The sequence below is a fragment of the Octodon degus genome, unplaced genomic scaffold (genome assembly GCF_000260255.1).
Source record: "Octodon degus isolate 3935 unplaced genomic scaffold, OctDeg1.0 scaffold00077, whole genome shotgun sequence".
NCBI classification, from domain to species: Eukaryota; Metazoa; Chordata; class Mammalia; order Rodentia; family Octodontidae; genus Octodon; species Octodon degus.
In genome coordinates, this window is record NW_004524653.1 from 289,053 (window position 1) to 310,947 (window position 21,895).

A 21,895-nucleotide genomic window follows, 5' to 3' on the forward strand; every position below is an offset into this window, starting at 1 on the left:
CTCTTCCTAGGAGCCTCAGTAGGCCCTGGCTTTTCAGGGACCCAGTGGATGGGGCAGCTATGGAGGCCAAACAACTCCTATACCTCCACATGGGCCACGGCAATGGCTGAGGTACCTGGGAAGGTCACAGGGTGGCAGATACCCTGTGTGGGAAGTGGACTATTAGGTTTCTGCTTCCCCATCTTCTTGGGCCACACTGTCCTGAAACAGGTCGTTGCACCTCCTCTGCATCACCTACCTCTCAGCTTCCCCTCCTGATGGGACCGTCCTGAGCCTGGCAGTACAGATGATCACAGCGGCCACTTGGGAGGACTGCCTCTGAGCACTGTGTGCCCCAAACACCCCACACCTTGCAGGGTGAGCTGGCGCCCCCAAGACAGTCCCAGTGTGGCACACCCCTCATCAGAGAAGCCTACAGCCACGGTGCAGCCCGCATCCAGCCTTGCTTCGTTCCTCCACACATGCTCTGTTGGGCGGGCCTCTGGGCCATGTGCCTTCCCCTCTGTGGCCCCTGGCACAGGGAGGCGAGCTCCCTGGGGGAAGCGGCCCTGTCTCCCTTGCCCAAGCACATCCCGATCTGCATCAGCATCCAGAATAGTAGCCCAAAAGAAAGCAGAGGGAAGGAGGACAAGTCAGGCCTGCAGCCCATATTCCCAGAATCCTATCCAATGGGCATCCAGGTGTTAGCCCTGGCCCTGGGCATCTGTTCTTCAAGCCTGCTGGCCACTGACAACTGTAGACTGGGACACGGGCAGATGTGCGGGGTGGCTCTCTGTCCCGCCCAATGTGCCTGCCATGCAGATGTCCCCTGGCCCTGCGCAGGACACCTGCAGTTGTCCGGCTTCCTAAGAGGAGAGAGGATAAGAAATGATGCCCCCAGACAGCTGAGGAGTTATGGAAATGTACTGAGAACAGCTCTCCTGGCAGCTGCTGGCGGATTGCTTTTTCTATGTGGACTGGATGGCTTTAATAAAAAAAAAAAAAGGAACTTCTCCATCTGCTCTGTAAAGATAAGCCCCCAGCTCCCCAAATCAGTGCGAGACAGAGGCCCGGGAGCCCTGCAGGTAGGAGGAAGAGCAGCTCAGGCCAGGCACAGAGCCGATCAGCACTCAGATCCTGTAGCGGGAGGCTCACTCGGGTCTCTCGGAGGTGGCACCAGAAGTGCAAGCTAAAGGGTGGGACTCGGGGAATTAAGATGTCACTAGAGCCCCACCACAGCCACCACTGCCCTCTCCTTGGCCACATGCCAGCCTCTCTTACCTCTCTGGTTGTCAGACAGAAAAGGAATATTCTCCAAGGCCTGGAAACCACTGGGCTGTGACCAGGTCCCCCAGAGCATCAAGGTGCAGCCTGGCAGAGAAGGACCTCCAGCGAAAGCAGGTCGCACTTCATCTTGGCAGGATTAGCGTGTGCCAGTCAAACTCCAAGTGTCACTGTGGCTGCAGAGCAGGGCCCCAGACCCTGCTTGCATGAGTGCTCCTGGCTCTGTCCCTGGGGAACAGCATAGATGGAGTTCTGCGCTCCTGAGGCTTGTGTCATGTGAGGCTCCTCTCTTCGTGAGAGGAGCATGTGAACGACACACACATGCCTATGAGGGCCTGGACAGGGACCTGCAGGTGACAGGTGCTGGAGCCCCACCGCATGGACTGTGTGCGTGACACAGAGCGTGAGTGCGTGAGTGTGTATGAGTATACATGAGCGTGCATCCTGGTGAGAGGGGGAGAGTGGGGGGAAGACATGAGAGCAAGGTGTGAGAATGGGGAAGTGTGTGTCCGTGTGCACGCACACGCGTGGGCAGCAGGTTCCTTTCTCCCTGTACCCTCCCGCCTTGGGACCCCAGATGTACCATGAACTAAGCCTAATCTTTTTAAAAAATATTTTTTTATTTGTTATTTATTATTTATTTATTTAGTTGGTTCAGGGTCTCGCTATACTGCTCAGACTTGCAGTGATCCTCCTGTCTCAGCCTGCCCAGCACTGGGATTTACAGGCACGTGCCACCATGCCTGGTTTCACTGGCCGGCATGATGCACCCAGGACTCTGGGTCCCCGGAGCTGGCACAGCACTTGGTACTGGGGATCAAGCCCAGGTCCTTGTGCTTGCCAGACCGGCGGTTAGACCACTGAGCTATCTCCCCAGCCACTAAGCCTAATCTTAGAGCATCTCCTGTTGGTGGAGGGCAGCACCACATCAGGCGCATGTGTGAGAAGAAGAGGGCGCAAGGCAGGAGAGGAGGCCAAGAGTACCCAGGACCTGGCCCCAGACTCCTGCTTGCACCTGTGTGCCCATGTGTGCCATGTGTGACCATGCACACACTCAGGGGCATTCATGACTGTGAAAGACAGGCTGGGGCTCACAGCTGGGAACCTCACAAAGCACCACCACTCTCCTTGCACGATATTCAGAGAAATTACTCAAGCCTGGAAGCTGGGGGAAGGTTGCTGCGGGCTTCTGGAATCATCCTTGGGCCCTGTCCAAGGATCTCCCAGTGAAAGTGAGCTGACTGTCTGATGTGACTGACTTTGACTCACCACTTAGTATTGATTAGAGCCAAGACTCTGCAAAGTTCAACGCTAACTTGTGGAAGTTCGATATTTGCAAATGATTATGTGTCCTGAGAAGATGCAAATAATTGAAATTCAATAAAAAAGATAATCTCAGGCTTTGCTTTTTCTCCTTCCTTTTTTAACCCTGGAGGACCCAAGACACACACCAGGACTGGAGCCAACTTTGCATCCACCTCCCCTGTCCTCTGGAGCCAGATTTGTTTCTCCACTCCTTCACGGATCAAGAGTCACCTTGGCGTGTCCTCACCATGGGCCGACATGAGAGCCAGGGTTTTGCCACTTTTGAATGTCACACTTGGATGCCAGTCCTCTTTCTCTAGCCCCTTTGGCAGTCAACTTATTTTATACTTGCTACGTTATTTCAAACAAGAGCCCCGAACTTCAGGAACATGAAGATCATGTTGGGAACTTCTGTGGATTCTAGCTCCTTAATCCCCCATAGTTTTTCAAAACTAAATTGTGGTTTTAAATGGAGCCCAAAATCCAGCCTTTGATGGTCAGAGAAACTCAGCTTAAGTCATCAAAATGAAATTCCCCTTCCCATTTGCATAGCCAAAGAATAGTAAATGGATCCATGTCAAGCCCCTCAGCGCATTTCTGGAAGCTTCAGTTCACTTCTCAGCTCCCTGACCCCCAGCTCCTCCTGCAGAGCTGCTGGTTCCATGATTCTTTGTCTTCCTCCCTGACTGTCCTCAGTGTGCTTCTCCTGGCTTACCTGAGGGCTTTTGGCAGCTGCCAAGAGAAAGCTCACTAAGCACTGAGGGAAGCCCCCAAAGTGCTGTATTTATTACTCACTTCACTAGGATCCAAAGGTCATGCTCTCGTACCAACAGTATCATCAAGGGTCCAGGTTTCGTCCCTTCTTTAGTTTTGTCTTCATGCTTATAGCTTGTGGCCACACGATAGCTGTTGCATCTACAAAGATGTGTTTTTGAACATGGCTTCTGCAGTGGGCTGGACTGGGCAGGGCCCAGGAATTCCGAGCCCTTCTTTTTACCCAGGAGGAAAACCCTCCCGAGACACATCCTGGCAGAAGTGATCCCTGCTTCTGAGGCCTAGAACCAGGCCGCATGGCCGCTCCACATTACAAGATTTGGAAAGCAAGTATTTGACAAAGCAGGAAAAACAACTCTGTGCCTGGGTCAGACCAATCAGGACTCACCCTGGGTTGGGCATGTCCCCAGCCCCACTGTGACAGGTTCTGCCAGCCAGAGGGGAGTGGCAGTGACCACTGCTGGCCACACAACCTGCACTATCCATCGCATCCTTCATTGTAGAGTTGGGAAAGCAACTCTCAATTGACATAGCTACTGTCAGTGCTCCAACAGCCCACGGCCCATGTCTCAAGGACAGCGACCAATGTGGCACCCAACTTGCCACACACTCAGCTCCTTAGCGTCCCTGCGACAGCTCTGCTTAACCCCACAGCTGCAGAAAGAATGCAGACTGACACATCAAGGTGGGACCCATGTGGGTGCTGTCACCGGAAGCCACTGAGACAGAGCAGATAGAGCCCCCCACGCCGGAGTATTCTGTCCCACACCCACCTGGGGTCACCGTGGGTGCAGGAAGTGGGCGCCCCATTCCCTCTGCTTCGGAGTGAGCAGAGTGGGGTCAGGGAGCCTTGTGCCAGGCCAGAGCAACTGCCTAGTGTGGGACCAAGCTGACATTTGGCCCAGATCTCTCTGATTTCAAAACCTGGTTTTTGTTTTGTTTTTTCCTAAGCCCTTAATGCCTTGTTCTTTCTCCGAGCAAAGGGACCACGTGCCAGCTCAGCAGGGGTGGTGAGTGTACTGGCAGCAAGCAGATGCTGGGGCTGATATGCCAAGAGCTCTGCTCGGCACACCCCTGCTCTCCCCTAGGTGCCCACTCATGCCTGCTGCCACAAAGGCCCAGAATCCACTCCACTGTCACCTGACCTGGAGACCTGGTCCTAGGCCCTGCTCAGTTCTCCCCAACCAATGACTTCAGGAACCCTTCACTTTGAATTTGTTTCTTCACTGGGGAAACAGGCAAGGAGCCAAATGTCCCCTCCTGAGGAAGCTGAAAGGTGAACACCTTCACCTTGCAGGACGTGTGTTCAGAGGTTCAAAGCAAAGACTTCATTTTTAAAAATTATAGACTTTATTGACATTTTTGATAACTTAAGGAACAACTGCCATAAACTATGAAGAGACCCACAATAGCACAAAGACAGCATACAGGGCTCCAGGTTGGGCCATCGGCTCAGCAACTCACTGGCCTAGGGGCATCCTATTCCCGTGAGTCCTGCTGTCCAAGACCCAGCTCATCAAGAAAGTCAGCGTAAGTGAGGAGGGAAGCAGGGGCGGCTGTGGGTCCCTTCTCCAGCTGTGCAGGGCTTGGCCAAGAGCTCTAGGGAGGAGCCCAAGAGATGAAGAGGATGCCGGAAATACTTATGAAGATGGTTGGAAAACTCAAAAGCCAGACTTCAGGGTGGAAAGAGCAACAGAAATCAGCAACAGCAAGAAGCCCTCACCACCCTTGACTATGGACAAAGGAGGAATGAGCGTCATTGCAGCCCCCAAAGCTGAGGCACTTCATGGGAGTGTTGGCAGGAATGGCCCGTGAGGAGTGGAAAGCCACACAGGAGACTCAATCAGCCTGCCTGGGTTAGCACCAGGAAGAGAGGACGCACCCTTTCTTCCCAACTTCAGGCTCCTGCCGAGGCACCATGCTGGCTAGACACCGAGGAAATCCAGTGTGAGGACAGCCGGGAAAAATGGCTCTTCAGGGAACAGGGGTGGTTGGGTGAAGCGACAGCCCTGACGTCCTGTGCTGTGGGCTAAATGGTGTTCCCAAAGCGCCTACATGAAGCCCTAATCCCAATGTGACTATGTTTGGAGATAAAAGTCTTAAGAGGTAAAGTTAACTGTAATTATGATAAACTCAAGGTTCTAATCCAGTAAAAGAGGGGCCTTGTTGATGAAGATTTTACCTCCTCCCTGCTCTCTCCTCTCAATGTGTACAGAGGAAAGACTATATAAGGACCTAATAAGCAGGTGGCTGTCTACAAACCAGGCACACAGCCCTCACCAGAGCCCCACCATGCTGACAGACTGACTTCAGATTTCCAGTTTGTAGAATTCTAAAGCAATACATGTTTGTGCGTTAAGCCACCCAGCCTGTAACATCTGGTTACAGCAGCTTGAGCTACTAAGACACTGTACAATTCTGGAACTACACCTCCCCAGACTTGATGCCCTGGGAAGAATCACGGCCCCAGGTGCCTAAGTCACTTGCTTCATTGCTAAGGTGCAATACCCCAAACCCAAATTTAAAGGAAGAGAAGTTGACTCTGGCTTGTACTTGCCGGGTTTCAGTCCATGTTCCACTGGCTCAAATGAAGAAGTGGCTTGGGAATGAGACGGCTGGGAGGAAAGCTGATGACAGGGTGGCAGCCAGGAAACAGAGCAAAGGGATGGTTGAGGAATGGACACGAAACTCCTCCCGTCACGGTCCCGTGAGCCCCCTCCAGCCAAGCCCCACTTCCTGAGAGCAGGTCAGCTAAAGTACTCCCCGGAGTCCAGTCACCTTCCCAAAACCTACCTCTGAGCACGGGAGGTTTTGCAGACACAGTGTCCACCTAGACCATCACATCTGTCTATGTCCTAACACCCCCAAGCTACAATTACAGTCAACTCTTTGTATCACAGAGATTGGTTCCAGAACCCCCTCCAGGGTACCAAAATCTATGAATGCTTCAGTTCCTTATATAAAATGCTATACTATAGTACAGTATCTGTGTATAACTTACCTACACACTCTCATATACTTTAAGTCATTCCCCAGTTGCTGATAGCAACTTGCAAACTGTTCTTACACTGTATCACTTAGGGACTAATGACGAGAAAAATGTATGTACAGAAGCAATATTTTCCCAAATATTTTCAATCCACAGTTGGTTGAATCTATGGATTTAGAATCTCTGTGTACACTGGACCAATTGTGCATGTGATTTTATATGAAAAAGGGACTTTGCAGATAGAATTAAGTGAAAAATTTTGAGATGGAGAGATTATCCTGGATTATCCAGGTAAGGCCAGGATTATACCAAAGGTTCTTATGAAGAAAATCCAGAGACCTGTTGGTCAGTGTCACAGAGAAATCTGTTCATAAAGCCAGAGTCAGACCTGAGATTCTGAGCTTTGAAAAGGAGCCAAGGGTCACAAGCCAAGGAACATGGTAGCCTCTGGAACATGGAAAAGACAAGTCTCCTCAGCCTGCGGAAGAAGCCTCGTGTTCCATGAGCTCCCTCCTTGTAGAGACCCCCATGCCAGACTTTTGATCCGCAGAATATAAGAAAATCAACCTGTGTGGTGTCAAGAGAAACTTGGGGTAAGTTACAGTAGCAGGAAGAAATGACACGCTAGCAAATTCAAAGCATCTGCACCCTGCAGCCCATGTGGCCCTTCAGAAGTGAAGAATTTAAGTGGCGCTTGGAGAAGTGGAGAGACCCAAGTTTGATTACACCAGCAGGCTCAGAGGATCTGTGCACTCCAAAGTCTGAGCCCAGAGCTGCCATAGGAAGCTACTTTTATACCGTTTTTTTGTTGTTTTTTGTGGAGTTTTTGGGTTTTTTGTTGTTGTTTTGGCTTTTTAAGACAGGGTCTTGTTATGATGCAGTTCAGGTTGAGTTTCAGCTCACGTTGTAGCCCAGGCTGGTCTTGAACTCACAACAATCCTCCTGTCTGAGTTCCGGTTTATCAGATAGGGTAGCCATCTTTGGTGGGTGAGTAGAAGTTTACAAGTACGGAACTGGAAGCAGGAGCAGGCCAAGTACAGTCTGTACCTCTCATGTACCTTCCGGGTAGCAAGCCTGTTTACAGAAGAACAAACAACATCACAGACTGCTAACATTTGGGGGATCCAAGACTCTTTGCCACACCCTGGAGAACCACAGACAGCAGAGCTACTGCGTCCTCCCAGCTCTGGCTTTCTCGCACCTTGCCCTGTGGCTCCTGAGGCCTACCTGCTCTGTGGTAAGGCAGCTGGGCCTATGAGTCTCCAACAGCCCCAGGAGAGGAAACAAGAACAGCACAACAATGCAGGTGAAATGTCTGAAAGGTGTGCATCATTCCTGGGCTCCCACCTAGTGGCCGTGTGGCCGTGGGAGGTCCACTGAGCTTTTCACCAGGCCAGGCAGAGGATGGCTGGCGCCTCTTCTCCTACGGCTGCTGTGAGCCGAGGCCTCCTCCCATCCGTGGGCAGCTCTGCATGACCCGTCACGCACACGCTCCCTGCCGCTCTACTTCTGGGAAGTGGAGCTGTGTCTCACAAACCAAACCCAGGGCCCTGAGGAGCCCACACATCCTCACAAGCCAGGCCATCAGACCACAAGCACAGCACCAGGTATACCAGGCACAGAACCGAACAAGGCTGCTCTCCACCGCCACTTTGAAGAGGAAATCAGAGAGGCCTCCGAGGCTGTCACAGTCAGGTGAGTGGATGCCGGTGGCCTTTGCACACCAGGTCCCCATCGGCCCCGGCTGTGCTCACACTGTGATGAGCCCAACCCTCAGGCACTTAGAGCTTGTGTCCTGAGATGCTCGGATGGTCCAATGAGACATGGAACAGCTTCTGTCTGAAGAGCCCAAGAACTCCTCAACAAGACGCCCTGTGGTCTGCCAGTTGCTGGCTGCCCCGCTTGAGGGCTGTGCTGCCAGCCCAATGGGGGCCACCCCATCCCATGTCCTGATGCAACCTCCAGCCACATCTCTTTGTGTCTCCCTCTGAGCTCTAGGCCATTACTGCAAATGTCCCAAGAATGGGGCAAGGCTTGATTCTCCCACGCCCAGATGGGCCCAGCTCCCAGAAGAACAAGGTACAAAGCTCAAAGTAGGGGTCAGTGTCAGGAGTCACGGACTCATGTGGCAAACTAATTTCTTGGGGGTTGATGTGTTTTCTTTGGCCAGCTATTCTTGAAATCCAGCACCCCATCTTTAGCTAGTGGGGGGTGACAAGGTAGACATACACCCAATAAGCCAGTGGCAGGTGGAGTACCCAGATGCCCCACAGTGACTCCTCTGCCTGAGTTCACCAAGTTCCTGGTGCCAAATGGGCCTCTCCTCCCTGTGTGTGACCTTACTTCCCCTGGGTGTCTGGCCCATTTTCTAAAGCAGTGACTTAATCATTCAAGTTTGCCCTGGGGGACATAGGACGATGTTGGGAATACACAATTATTTTCCGATTAGCATCTAGAAGGTGGTGGTCTCAGACCTCTCACTCCACAGAGCACCCCATATAGGGTTACTGGGCCCCCAGGGTGAGTGGCACCACACTTGAGAACTGCTGGAAAAGAGGCCTTGTTTTGGGTTTTCTCACCACAGCAGAGCTGTAGAACTTGGGTGCAGATAGATCTATGAAGCCAACCAGGAGGCAGAGAAAGAAACACAGGGCTGGGGGGCAGCAGAGAGGAGAAAGGCCAAAGCAAAGGGCTGTGCTGAGCTAGTCAGCCAGGGACCTGTGAGCTGGCTTGGGGAGCAGGTAGGGTGGTCTCCAAGTTGACCCCTGGAGATCCATGAAGAGGGGTATCTATCTCACCTGTTGATTGAGGGTGTACAACCCCTATCTGGTCCTGCCCTTCCAACAGGAAGGGGACGCTCTCTGGCCTTACACCTCCTGCTCTGAGGCTCTGGGAGCTGGCTCCCAGCCCAGCCAAGGTCCCAGCATGCCGTCCATGAGCCTCCATCTCGCCCTGCACTGCCAGACAATGTGCTAACTCAGGGACCAAGCGTCATTTCACTTCCAACAAAGAAAAGGTGACTTGACAACACACAGAGACACTGGCCTCCGGCTCTTGTGCAGGCTCTGCCCGGTGCTTTTTCTAAAACCAGATGACCACCCCTAAGCAGTAGCGTTGGGGTCCTTGAGCCCCAAGAGGTAGGCTTCACTAAGCCCGGTGGAAGCAGGCAGAGAGCACTCAGCCTCACCGGCAAATCTGTTAGGCACAAACAAAGCAAAATACTTCCAGATGGTTCTGGGCAAGCAATGTGAGAAATGTCAAGCATTCTACCAGAACCAGTACTGGTCTGCCTGTGCCCCACCGGTCTGGGCCGACCTCGCCCGGGTGAGGAACGCAGCCAGCGCGACGCACATTTCACACATTTCCCAGCCGGCACCAGCCAGAGCTTTGCTTTTGAGTCACTCCAGAGCAGCTCTGGGGCTCAGAGAAGTGCCGAGCAGGCAGGAGCAAGCCAGACTTACCCAACATTTCAGTTTTCTACCCCAGAGCATCCCTGGTTTTTGGGGTGGAGGCACATGTTCTTCAGAGCCCAGAAGGAAGAGGTTGTGGGTAGAGACCCCGTCCTCCGGGGCTGTGACGGGCCCCCATAGCCTGTGAGGCTACTGGCCGAAAGCACGCCGGGTGAGGGTTCCGGGCTAGGGCGGCGGGCATAGGCCAATGCCTGCGCTACAGAAGACGCAGGGCTTCTCCCAGAAGCCTGTATGGCGCCTCGGGAAGACCGCAGGTGGACGATGTTCATGATTCCCCCCTGCTGTGGCATCTTTGGGCCTTGCAGACCCCTGGGAAAGGCCGTTCCGGTCCCCAGGTGCATGAGCCTGCGGGTGACCCTAATACATCCGGGCTTCTGAGACGCCTGGACGCCACCTTCCATCACTACAGGGTACACAGTCCGCAGTGCGGCCCCTCAGAAGATTCCAGGTGAGGAACGGGCTGGCAGGGGGACTGTCCCCGAGCCCCACAACCACAGCTGTCTCCTCCTGAACACAACAGCTCATGAGAGCCCTGCAGATACACATAGACCTCCATATCGTCTGCCCTTCTGGGCTAGCACGAGCTCCCCTCCCCTCCCCGTCATGCGCGTCAGGTCTGCCAAGACCTGTAGTCCATCACCGCTGCGTCCTAAGAGCCAGCACACACTAGCTGGGTTCTTGGGGCCTTAGCAATGGTTTGTTCACCTCATTCTGCATATTTTCCTCAGCCCAAGCAGCCATCCTGCCCTGACCCCCACTTCCTGGAGATGGGGGAAGCCCAGCAGGAGCCCTGCCTCACCTCGGGCCCACCCAGCGCCTTCTCTGCCCAGTGCTTGCTCTAAAAGCAACCGACCACCCTTACAGCAAACGCAGCCCACAGCTGCACAAATGTGCTTCGCACACACTGCCATGTACACCCGCGTGCACACCCTCAGTCATGCCTGAGGACGCCTACTGCACATATGCACACAAACACGTTGCGCCTACCTCCTGCACGTACACATAATACGTGATTCATGATTCTCCACTGTTCTGGCATCTCTCTGTTGTACATAGAGACACACAACACCCACGCCCAGAAATCCCCAGCAGAGCTTGCATTTGGGACATTAGGTTCAAGGCCCCTCTTATTCCAGGGGACATCGCAGACCACACAGCCCTTGGCAACGCACTCCAGATTCTACCCACACCAGATGGCACCTAGCAAGCAGCAGAGCCAGGATCTTCCTTCAGTCTGGCTAATGAGCTCTAAGCCTCTCTGTGGGAGCAACCCTCACCCCTCAGCCCCTTTAATCTGCCAGTAACAAAGGGCAAGTGGGGCCAGTTTAGGAACCTCTTGGGGTTCTGTTCCCAATGGGGGCAGTTGGGCTCCAGAGAGGAAATAACCATGCCAGACATATCTCAGGGTCTAAGAGGTGACTGGTGTCCTGTGGTGGGGATGACAAGGACCCAGAGCCATTGGCCACCAGCATTTGAAGGAACATGTGTTGGGGAGGGACAGCCAGGCCTGAGACACAGAAGCCGCAGCAATTTGTTGGTTATTTACGGCCCCGCACAAGGGCAGGGAAGCAAGCAAAGGAGGATACCTCATGTGATAACAGGTGGAGGCGGTGACTGAAACCTGGCCCGACTGCCACCACGGTCAGCTCACTGGCACATCCCCACCAGGCACCAAGTAACTTTCTCGTTAAAATCTCCATTTCCAAGGGTTTATGACGTGGCCATGAAGTGTGGCTCCAGGGTTGTGCAGAGACCCCGCTGGGAAACAGACTTCTGGTCTTTTCATCCAGGATTATTTTCTTTATGGGTTATTCGATTTTATCACTCCAAAGGCAGAGTCCTGGTGGGGGCTAGGCAGCACTGTGGGTCAAGACACCCCAAAGAAACCAGCGAGTAGAAGGGTGTGGGCTGGCATGTGGCTTCTGCCCTGTGTCCACCTCACCAGGAGACACAGGTGTGTCTCAAGAGGGTCCCCAAGTACTGACAGGACTTCCTCTCCCCATAGCCATTTCAGACCAGGTTTCGATGTTATTTTTCTTGTCCTTGCAAAGGCACATGGGGTGTGGCCAGTGTCACCTCCCTCAGTCTGTGGCTGGGACCTCACAACAGCCTGCTGCACGTGGGCACAGGGGAAGCTGAAGTCTCTGGAGGGATGTGATGTCACCATTCATGACCTTGTTACTAAGCTGAGCATGAACTTGTCAGAGAGGACCCAAGAAAGTGGCTTTGCCCACTCACCTGGGCCACCAGAGGCCCACACATTTGGTCAAATGTTGCTCCTGAGTAAAGGTGCTCAGGATGGGATGGACATTTGAGCTGGGGATACAGGAGGCAGAAGGCTGTCTAACAGATGCCATTTGCAGCTTGACCTGGGCCCCGCACGAGGTCTTCTCCTGCCTTAGCGCTGGAACTAAGACCCACTTGTGGCTCTCCAGGGCACCCAGCTTGCTGACCCCTCAGTCTCTGTCATCAACTCTGCTCCCTGGAGAACCCTGCTAATCCTGGGTCCAATACTGCCACCAGGAGTTTGGGGTACTTAAGCTACAGCCTGAAGATAGAGTGGGGAGACACAGCTCCAGCTTCAGGATGTCTTTGGGGCAGCCCCCACCCTGCACTGTCCCAGTGCTTCCTGCTAGAGCCCCCATCCCTGTCTGGTTCTCAGCTCCCTCACCCCTGTGTCCTGTTCCCTGGGCCAAATCCCCTGGGTGAGTGCTGAACACCAGGAGTCAGCTCAGGAAGGTGGGGCGGGGGTAGAAAAGCCTACAGGGACCCCGTGCCTGGGCAGGTTGTGCAGGCTGCATGGAGCCAGCAGACACCCAGCATCCTCCTAACTCCTTAGAGCCCAGCACATCCCAGTGGGGGCGGGGTCTCTAGCCTCCTCTTTTATATCTAACAAACTTTCTTTCACAAAGCCACCGGATCCCCTAGTAGCAGGACCAGCATGAGGCTGCTCGAAGGCTTCTGAACTATGCCCAGTGCCTAGCTCACCCTCCTCTTCCCAACCCTTCCCCCCAGGCTCACATGCTGAGCTCCTCCCAGAATCATCTTGAGCACAAAGGATGTTCAACCCTGATGAACGACTCAACAGAGAGTTGCTTTGGTGCCAGATACTCTGCTGTTTCCAGATGTTTATTTTTTGTAACTGGTGTCTCCATTCTCTTGGCTGTGGTCTGAGGGCTTATTTCCGCCTGGCCCCTGTCTGAATCTCCTCCCTCAATCCAGGTCCCAGTAGTACTGGTTGCCAGATGTTCCCCAGCTCCCAAAGTGCACTGCAGATGTGCAATCCTAGGTGCTGGGGCCTCCGGCCCCCAGCTCTGTGCAGGGGCTGCCTAGGGCTGGCTCTCGACCTGACCACAGAGTCATCTGTAGCCCCTGAAGTCTGCACGTGTAAAGAACCTGGATGTGGCTTTCTCTCTTTTTTGTTCCTTTTTTCCTTTTAGTGAAATGGGTTGTTTAGGGCTTTCTAGATTTCCACTCACCCACGGATCTCCAGGGAGCCCTGTTGACAGGCAGGTGTTCATTCTGCCAGTCTGAGGGGCAGGATTCCGCATGTCCTGCCAGCTCTTGGGCCGGGGAGCCCTCTGGACCAGGAAGGGGTGACAGGGGAGCCAGCCAGTGGGGCCTATCCTCAGCCCAACCTTGGGGCGGCTCTGCTTCCTGTGTTTGGAGCTGGCCTGAGAGAAAGAGATGTCAGCTTTGGGGCAGGGACTTGGAGGTGACTCCACCCGCACTTGACTCTCCCTCCCCCTCCCTCTCCTCCAGGACCCAGAGGAAGGGCAGGTAGGAAGGCAGAGGACCCCAGGCTCAGGTGCTGCTCCCAGCCTCACCCTTGGTGGCTCCAGGGGCTCCAGGAGGGACCCTGCCTCTCTCTGGTTTCACAGCACAAGCACTCACACAGTATTTTCGCTCCACCCAGCTCTACTCTAACACTGGACACTGGCTACACAGAGCCTCCCAAGGCACTCCACACACAAAGGAGACCGGGTCAGAGGGTCCAAACTGGGTTACCAGCAGGCCAGAGCGGGCCTAGGGGCAACAACTGGCCTGGCAGCGAGAGCTACAGGCCTCATGCTGGAAGAATTTTTTATTTAGAAATAATTTCAAACTTTATTTTCAAAATATATACATGTCTCCCAACTATTACCACCTTATCCCATGGCCCTGTGGCTTGCACTCTCTCCCCCGCCTTTGTTCTTCTCAATCTGTTTCTCCTTCCACCCCTTTCTGACTCTCTGTAGGGTTCTCTGAGCCTTTGAAGGGCGTCCTGACACATCTCCCATTACAGGAACACACGCAGATGAAGGTTACTTCTTCCTGTCGTCTCTCAGATCTGGGGCTCTGGGGCCCAGGAACAAGCAGATTCCAGGAGGCCTGGGTGGGGCCTTCACAAGACTCCAGAACTTCGGTCCCTTCCTGGCTGTGTTTATTTTGCGGCTGCCTTTATGTTTCCATGTGGGAAAAAACAGCTGTGGGCTCCTCTCCAAGGTCAGCTGGAGGACAGTGCGGAGGGGCTGCTCCCCAAGAGCAGAGAGGAGGGTGGAGGCTGGAAAGTGGCCCACAGATGGCCCCACCCTGCGCCAGCGCAGACCTGTCACCCCGGACTGGCCCAATTCCAGCGCAGGACTGGAATGGGATGCCTAGCCGGTCGTCCCCCAGCAACCTAGGATTTGGACACATACGGCAGAGTTTGATTCCTGAACTTGGTGAGGAGTTGGAGCAGTGGTGTGGGCAAAGGCCAGAGGCCGCTGAGGACATGGAGCCTAGGACACAGAGCACTGAGGGGTGGGAGCAGGAAGGGGAGGAGAGCAGCAGGTGGGCAACAGGGGGGTCCTGTGGGGCGAACCTGGCGCCCCTGGGCGTGCCTGCTCTACGCTGCCCTTCCCGGCCGCTTCTCCGGCGCTTCCCAGCCACAGTTGCACAGTGAACAAGTCCTCTCCCTGAGCACTGAGAGTGCTGAGAGGCCTCCTGGGCCCGGCCCACACCTCCCTCCATCCTGCTGGGCCCTGGGCTCCTGGAGGAATCCCTGACCTCACGGATGGATCAGTTGTCCATGGTCCTTCAGGAAAAGCAGCTCCCCTCTGTGTGCCCACCCCACGCACCCCAGAACCCCAATGCACCCTGAGGACAGGAGGCTTGCGCAGTCTAGGCCCCCAGACTGTCTGGCACATAGTAGGTACTAAATAAACATGCAGTGACTAAGCGGCAGAATCAGTGAACGATAGAAGTCCTGGCTCTTACCTTTCAGGTGAAGACATGGCGGGGGCACACTGAGAAAAACTACACGGGAAATTAACCATCCCTTTTCCTTAGGATGTGAATCTCCCACTTCTCTGACCCTCAGGAAAATCTCCAGCACCTGCAGTTGTGTCCAGGGCAGAGGCTTTGGGTACAAATGGAAGGAAGGGGCTGGATCGCGCCCAGGGATCAGAAAGAAAGCAGGACACAGACCGTGCATGGACCCCCCAGAGCCAAGGGGTACCTCGAGGCCACTACCGAGGTGGCTCTGAGAGGCCCACTCCCCTCCCCAGAGCTGCAGACACCCCACAGGCACCTCTGGATGCCAGTGGGGGGGCAGAAATGGTGTTCTTTTGGCACAGGAAAATCAGAGCTGATATTTGGTTCCACTTTTAAGCCCCCCACGAGCTGTCTGCAAACACAGAACACCAGAACAATGAATAACCCAACGGCCCAGGGGCAGCCTGGTTTCTTGGGCATCTGCTCCTGCACCTTGTCCTTCTCACATTCACAAAGAAGAGAAGGAGACTACGGCAAACACAGAGAGCACACGCGGACCTCTAAAGCCAGGGTGGGACTCAGAGCAGCCTGGCTAGGTTTAAGTAAAACAGAAAGGTTTTATAAAACAAAGTGCTGAAAGTGCTGCAGGTCGAGGGCCTCAGATGTCCCAGCAGCCCGAGCTGGCAGCCCCAGGGAGGGGCAGGGCTTACTCAAAGGCCGGGGTCAGGACAGGCTCCCGAGCTGCCGGGCTTGCCCTAGTGGACAGCAGCAGCTCCTAGGAGGAGCAGACACCCCCAGACCACCTGAGGGAATCAGGCACCCTGCACCCTCCCACAGCAAGGACTCAACTTGGGACCGCGCAGGAACCCGGGGCCTCCACACCCACCACGAAGCCCCATTTTCTGGCAGCGCTTGATATGCACTTGGAAAAAAATCAAAAGAAAAGGGCTCAGGAATGAAAGGGATGGAATGAATTATCCAGCAGATCAGACGCTCCAGTTTAAGCCCGGGACCTTGCGGAGTCTTGCGTGAAATCTTACAAGCAACATAAACAGAGTGGCGGCCAAGCTCGCCACCAGAAATATTCAATAATAAAACACAGCTGTCGGTCCTGGCACTCGCAAGCCGACTTTGTCATTCTTGCCATTAGAAATGCTGACAAAGACAAAAACTGCAAAATGAAAGCCAGTTTTCTTTTCCACCCCAAAGAGAGAGGTTTTTGTGCACTGCAGTCTAAATATTCACTCAAATCTTGAGCGACCCACAAAAAATAATTTAAAACAGAACATCTTGGAAACTCATTTTCACCAAGTACTTGCGAGAGACCTCGATTGATCCTGATGAGGAGGGGGCTTGGATTTGAAGTCTGCATCTTGGTTATGGAGATGCCCTGGAGTCCCTCTCGTGGCTCTCAGTGAGGGCCATCAAGCAGGAGACTTCTTAGCTGACGCCATGAGACGGGACTGACAGATCTGGCAGTGCAGGACGGTCCTGTTGGGATTTTATAACAATGAAATACTGTAATCATGATGTCCTCACAGAGACAGACCCAGATGTGGGAGAAGAGAAACATCTGGAACTGCAGCCTCAGCCCCCGGACTCAGAGAATCCCTCTCCCTGGAGTCCCAGATATGGCAGCAGGAATTTTGGAAATAAATATCAAGCTTTCCAAGAGGTGGGATGGGGAGGGAAGGAAGCCCGAGGATGACAGTGCTGTGGAAGTTCCTGTTCTCAGGCCTTCTCACTGGGAACGCACGTGCAGTGTGAGTCTGCCTGGGCCTGCCATGCAGATGGAAGAAGCAAAAAGGCAGGAAATAATCACATGGGCAACGAGAATGTGGAGGATCCCAGGAGGGAAGGCCACAGCGCGGCCTGAAGGACTTCTCAGAAAGCTGCTCAGAGGCGGGGACATGCAGGGGGGCTGTTAGAGATGGTCAGGAGCTCTCCAGGCCGACTGAACCTGCTGCAGCCTCTCAAAGGCCCAGAGGCCAGCTGGTGGCCCAGAGCTCTCAGAAGACACCCGTGCAAGCTGTTGAGCCTGGCTTCTTCCAGTGTGACCCTCCTGGTGCTGGGTTGCAGCAGTACCTAGCCTGACCTTCTGGACTGGCACAGTTCTCCCGTCCCACGGCACCTGTTCTTCCTCACCTTTGTGGTCTCCCCAGTCCCAGGTCTAGTGTCTGCCTTAGGCGTGGCACTAGGAAGAAAAGGGGCTGGGCTTCCTACTATATTTGCCTGTGTCCCCACACACTGCTGCCAGTCACCAAGCTCACTTTGGGGTGAGCTCCTTCTTGCTTCAAGTTGGGGCAGCCCGGTGTCACTAGCTCATCTGAGATCAGAGAGGAGGCCTGAGAACAGGGCAGGGCTACCCAGCAGGGTGCGGTGCTCTGGCCTGGGCAGCTGCGGCAGCACCCACTACAAGGGCTGCGACTGCCCAGGGCTACAAGCTCCTTCTCAGAAGACTCTCCGGACACGAGGCCACAGGATAGCGTCCAGCTGCCATCTGCTCACTATGTCCTGCCTTCCCTGAAGAATGGGTACTTCTTACTGAGCCCCAAGTCTGGCTTCCAGTCATGCCACACTCAAAGATTTCTGGCTGAAGCACCACCTTAAAGTCATAAATATTCACTTAAAGGAATTGTAATGGTTGATCTTGTTAAATGCTGTTGACTTTGTGGAGCCCTGAGCAGGTTCTAGATCATCACCGGGTGGCAGCTCATGAAGTCGGAAGTGGTAACCTAGAGACCTGAGGTACACACATTGCATTACATGTGATGTCATTCACCCTGGGGCGAAGGTCTTCCAGCCCTGGTGGCACACAAGCTGCCTCTGTGAGGCAGATGCTGCTGCATGCAGGAGCCCAGCACTCTGGTCCCGTCCTGTTCCGAGAGTCCCCTGCCTTCTCAGGGTCCCCTTGGTTCAAAAAAAAAAAAAAAAGAAAGAAAGAGAGAAAGAAAAAGAAAAAAGAAAAAGGCCTTCAGCACACGTCCTAGCACCGAGCTAGCAAGGCATCCTCACGTGCAAGAATTCTGCCTGCAGGCCTCACATCATGGCCTGGACGCGGCTTTTGCTCAGGCTGCTTTTCCTGCCCGCTGTTTACCATTTCAGTACAAATTAAATGTCCCCAAAGAGCTCAGAGGAACTACACAGAGAGGTGGCCCTGCCATCCTGAGCAGGAAGGCAGCGACAGTCGCCGATCAAGGGGAGGGCGCTGTGACTTTAGAAGAGCAATTGCCCGGCCGCGAGGAGGAACTGCCATCCCTCATGTGCCCGTAATTCCACATTTATTCCCCCTTCAGCTTGAACTCCAAGCTGAGCGGCGCAGTGATAACGGAACTATTCCGACGGAGGCTCGCCCCGAGCATCAGCTTCTTCCAACTGCACTGCCAGGGCATTGCTATAAGCAAATGCACAGCGCTTTATCTTCCTGAGAAGGGCCATCGTGAGTGGAAAAGAGACAGGGCCCTGACTCTGGGCCACCGGCTGCCAGGCTCCCGGCTTCTGTGCTGTCCCTCTTGCTCTGAGAGAAGAGGGTACTATGCTGGAGGTCTCCGGGCAGGGGAGTGACAACTTTCTCCTTCTATCAGTGTGACTGGCATTCAGGAAAGTGCAGGGACCTTTGGTAGCACGAGGCAAGTCCACCAGGCAGCCACTCTGGGTGGGACGCCACAGAGGCCCTGGCCATGGCCTGGCCTACCCGCCCTCCCAGCACTGATGAGTGAATGACGAGTTAGCTAACAAGGGCCTCCCCTCCTTTGTGCACAGGGGCTAGGAGTGGGGGAGGGGACCCACACATAGACATTTCCAATTGAACCAATACCATACTGCTTAAGAACAACACAAAGTTTTTCTCTGTTACACAGGTGGATTTACTCTGGGACACCAGCAGGGTGGGAGGTTCCCCAATTCAGAGATGTGCCCCAAAGATTTCAGCCTCTTGATGCGCTCACTATGCCCTGGCATGGGGTACAGATTGGGCGGTGGCAGCTTTTTGTCTTTTTGTTTTAAGTACATTTTTACCATGCTGAACAAAAGGAATGCAGAATCCAGGATGGAGCAGGTTCTCTTTCCTTCTCGGGCTGCTTCAGCCAAAACCCGATGACTGTCCCCTAGAGCACCTACTCCAGGAGAGACCCCTGCTTGCCTTCTGAGACCACTGGGTCGTGATAAGGAGGACCAGTGACTTCTGACTCTGGGTTTACAGACGTGTTCTGTGTACCTACTGTGTGCTCAGCAATCAAAACAGCCCACCTTTTCCCAAGTCCAGTGGCTGCTGTGAGAACTCCCAGCTACTGGTTTCATCTTTCCAGCAGCTCTGTCTGGCCAGTGTGTAAAATAATCTCACTTGGACAGAAGAGGAAACTGAGGCATGGAGCGGTGAGGCAAGTCCCCTACCATCCCAGGAGTCCTGAGTGGAAGAGGCAAGACTCGACCCTGCTGGTCTGGAGGCATCCGGGTCGCACTGTGGCACTGGGACACCAGGCAGTGTAGGCCTGGAGCAAGAAGGCTGCTCCAGGGAACACAGCTTGGAGCAGGCATTGTGTTCTTCCATAAAAGGAAGCCATATTTGCAGAGAGATCCGCGTTTGGCTGGCGAGAGCTGTCCAATCAGAAGTTGTAACCAAGTTGTTGTAATTCAAACTCGGATGTCGATTTCAACCCCTCTCTCACGACTATTTTGAGCCCAGGAAAGCCCACAAGTGTGTCTATTCTGAGACAGCGACACAAAAAGATCCAGTTAGAAAAATGTTCAGAGAAACTTGGGAATTATAATTACTCCTACACCCGAGAGCGTTCAGCCGCTCTCATTTTATAAAGTGCTCTGCAGAAACGGCACTTGAACGCTCTGCCCCAGCGGCGGCTGGGGAGGGGAGGGGCAGGGCACAAGTTTTATGAGATGGTAGGTTCCCGCACCTCGGAGGCCCTGGGTGGAGGTGGGCCTGGAACTCCCGGTGAGCCGGCATCGCCAGGAAGGAGTGCAAGGGTCCACGGAGGGCCAGGAAGGAGTGGCATTGTCGGGAGAGGGGAAATGGGGCGCGGTAAGCCACCAAGGCAAGGATGTGTAAAATACCAACTTTATCTTAAAATAACCATCTCTGCTGCCATTTAGTGGCATTTATCATATGACCAGGACTATCCTAAGCCTGGGACACATGCTAGCTCATTTAATCATCCCTTAAAATATATCCTATTAGAATCCTCCTTTTACAGTTTGAAACATTAACCCAGAGAGAGGTTTGGGGATTTCCCGAAGCCCATCCCCCACCGGCAGAGAGGGAACCGCTGCTCTAGTGCAGGACCCTGCCTCCCGACTCTGTTCTTCACCCCAGGACCTGGGAAGATGACACTGCTCGGAAAGGGTAACATTGTTGTCCGCAGTTGTAATTCAAGGAAAGAGCTGGAGACAAGGTCCTCCTGGATCCCCGGGGGTGGGGCTCAGATCCTGCCGTAAGTGTCTTCCTAATCGACACACACAGGAGACCAGGGCACCCTACCCAGGCAGAGGTGACACGGCCACCTGCAGAGGTGACACGGCCACCTGCCAGGCTGGCCTCTTCTTTGCTTGGATGAAGCAGGGACATCCTGCTCTGGAGCTCCCAGAGAGAGCTTAGCCTTGATGACACCCTCATTTGCATTCTGACCTCCAGAACTTAGCCCAAGCAACTCCCTGTGAGGCCATCTGTCCCCTCCCACCTGGGCCCTCTAGCCCCTGCTCTGTGTTCCCTATGCTGTGACCGAGGGAGTACAGCCTCAGGCTCAAGAAGAGAATGTTCTCCTCACCCCTCAGGGCATCTTGCCTTTCCTCAGCAGTGGAGATTGAACCCAAGGATGGTAACAAAACTATAACCCTCTGCGCTCTATGAGGGCGGGCCAGCCTGGTTCTGACTCTCCCCGTGTGTGACCTCATCTCCTAGTTCAGGCAAGTGAACAGTGCCCTCCGGGTTCTCTGCGTGCTACAGCCTGGGTCTGGAATGTTCTAGAAGGCTTGGCTTGGCCCTTGCTCCAGGCCTGTACAGCTCAGTGCATCACGGCCAAGCGTACGGCAGAGGAAGCTGCTGGCCTCCCAGCAGCTGGAAGGCAGAGTCGCTCAGGTGTGCGCCAACACTGCCCATTCTGTGGATCAGGGAGGTGAGGCTCAGCCCCCAAGTCTCTTTTCTCAGGCTACACAGCTGTGAATTTCAGAGTAAAGATTCATGCCTCAGTCTACAGGTGGAGAGGCTGAGCTCTTTTTTTCAAACTTGTGGCTTAAGCAGTCTCTGCCACCCTTGCCAGAGATTCTGCAGCGACATGAAGGCCCCAGTAGACTTGCCCGGCAAGCCCTCACCTGCTCTGCACCTTCCCTAGGGCCTCAGCGCACTTGTGTGTGACCTCCGCAGGGTCACACTGACTTCAGCAGAGCTACCTGAACAGACTTAGCCTGTGTCCTCTTGACAGGATCCACCGCAGCGTGGTAAAAGCTCCAAGCAGGACTTTCTGGACATGGGAATAGTCCACTTGACTCCATTACCTGAGAGTCCAGCCTCATCTGTGTGCTTGGGTTGGAGTTGGGCAGAAGGAAGGCCCCCGGGACAGTGCCGTGCCCCTGGGTAGGCCTGGCCAGGACTTTGGAGCTCAGGGCAGAGGATCGTGCCAGCGTGTCTCTGAAGTGTGGCTGCCATGAAAGGCACTTTGCCCACATACAGAGAAGCCAGAGGGCAAGTGAACAGCGGGCCTTGCTCAGGCCAGGCCATAGCAAGGCTCAGAACACCCCCGCCACGGGCTAAGTGGGAGGAAGACACCAACGAGCCGGAGTCCAGGTTTTCTGTTGACTCTGAGGCTGGTCCTCCAAGTTTCATTCCTGACCTTGATTCTAGAAGTTTCTT